Below are 2315 nucleotides of genomic sequence, written 5' to 3'. Positions count from 1 at the left end.
GAGAGAGAGAGAGAGAGAGAGAGAGTAATGAGACAGAGAGGAAAATAAGGGCGGGGCCATGCGGTATCAGAGCAGACAATGGAAGAGACAGCAGGCCCCACAGAGCCGCCTTTGTCTGTCCCTCCCCCTGAGCCGGGCACTATCCTGAATTCCTCAAACCCTCCCAGGGCAGCAAGGTATCCCAATCTTTGTTTCCTTCCGGGTAAGAAAAGTGAAGCCCAGAGAAGTCACAGAACTAATTCAAGGTCACCCAGCTAGGACCCTGGGATCTGGACTCACAGGAGGGCTCCACACAACAGGCAGGAAGGAAATGGGACGGTAGAGGCTGGAGCCACAGAGGGGTTGGGGGCTAGGGAAGGCGGTGACACATCCTTTCTCGGGGAAGGATTGCCCCCACCTCCCAAAACATCCTGGCTGAAGGCAGGTGTCTCTTCCTGGCTCCTTGCCCCAGGCCCACCACACCCTGGCCCCCCAAGTGCAGAAGGAGGAGAGGGAGTCGCCCCCAGGGTCACCGGCTCTGCCAGAGGTTCATTTTTCTCCTGAGCAACCCGGTTCAAAACACCCCTCTGCCTGTGGGGTCTCTTGCCTGCCCCTCCACTCACACAGCGGGGAGAGGAAAAAACCCACATCCACGCACTCACAGACACATTCTCCCCACGGCCTCCACTCTGGGTGTGGCCACCCCGTTCCCTGGGCCTCCCTCAGGCTCCCTGCCTGGCCCATGGAGGCTGCTGTTCTCTGAGGATGAGATGCTAAAATAGTTGGGGTCACTAACCCCCCAGCTCTTCTGCACACCTGGCAAGATGGTGAGACCCTTAGTCACATGACCATGATGATCACTCTCTTCCCCCCCCAAGCCTGTGGCCCCTTCTGTGGCAGTGCCCCGACCTCCCGCTGTTCGCTCTTTTTCCTTCTCTTGCCTTCATTCCTCCCACCGTCTTGGGAACCTGAAGAGTGGATGGGTGCTCCTTGCAAAGAGCAAGAGAGAGTCAGCCCACATTAGAGGCACACAACCGCCCAAGACATAAGGCTGTCCCCTGCAGGGCCACCCCAGCTCATGATCACTCGCCCTCTGGCAAGAACAACCCTTCCTGTGAAAAGGCCCTTGTGAGCTCTAGGGTCAGGCAAGGTCATCGTGGCCTTCTGTTCCCAGGCCACCTACCTGGGGATATTGCAGGGCCAGGGGTAACCAGGTCACCTGCACCCCTGCTGTGGGGACCTCCTGCAGTGTGGGATGATGGCCATGGCATTGACTCTGGACCCTGGACCAGTGAAGATCCTGAGATCCCGCCCCCCTCGCCCCTGCCCCGCTCCTCTGGTTCCAGGAAACTCACTTCTTCTCCTGTCCATACTCACGTCTTGCTGCCCCTTTGCTTTCTTCTCCATTCCTGATTCTATGGCCTGTTCTTTTGATGACCCACACAGTTGGGATTTGCATGCACCGTGAACCCACACCAAAGCATGCCTTCCTCCCAGCCCCTCATGAGCGTCCAGGAGAGAGCACACTGACTCCGTTTCCCCTGAGGGTGAGCTCCCACCGGCCTGGCCCTCCCATAGTCTGGAACGGCCTTTGTCTCACTGTTCTACCCACTCTCCTTCACCCAGCGTCCCAGGGCCTGACCACCTCAGCGGCACAAGGACTCAGGGCAGAATGAAGCTGATTTAAACCAATATTTCTCAAACCTTAGTTTTCCATGTAAATCTTCAAGGTTTTTGCATTATCCGTGGACCATTTGTTCTCTTGCCTAGTAATAGCTTTTCTTTCAATGGAGTCACATGTTTTAAAACTTAAATTTATTGCAAAAGAAATCTTTAGCCATTTTACAAAATATCTGGCATGTGCTTTTCAAATATGCTAATATCGCAAAACACAAAGACTCAAGAACTGTTTCAGGTGAAAGGAGCTAAAGAGACACAGCAACCGGATGAGCGCCGGGCGTGACGGGGGATGTTCTTTGCCTGTAAAGGACATGACTGGGACAGATGGTGAAACCGGAATGAGTCTGCAGGTTAGATAGTAGCATTTGCCTGTGTTACCTCCCTGGTTTTGATAAAGGTACCGTAGTTATGTAAGAAAATGTCCTTGCTTTTAAGAATTGCACATTGAAATATTCACATATTCAGGAATAAAGGGACAACCTATTTTTAAATGGTTCAGAACAAATAATATCTCTCTCTCTCTCTCTCTCTCTCTCTCTCGCACAGCACTTGCTCTCGCTCTGTGTGTGGGTGTGTGTGTGTGTGTGTGTGTGTGTGTAAGTAGGTAGGAGAAACAGAGAGAGGGAGAGGAAAGCATCAAAATGTTAACATTGGAG

This window comes from Hipposideros armiger, unplaced genomic scaffold (genome assembly GCF_001890085.2).
Source record: "Hipposideros armiger isolate ML-2016 unplaced genomic scaffold, ASM189008v1 scaffold_253, whole genome shotgun sequence".
Classification (NCBI taxonomy): domain Eukaryota; kingdom Metazoa; phylum Chordata; class Mammalia; order Chiroptera; family Hipposideridae; genus Hipposideros; species Hipposideros armiger.
Note: the sequence above shows the minus strand (reverse complement) of the source record.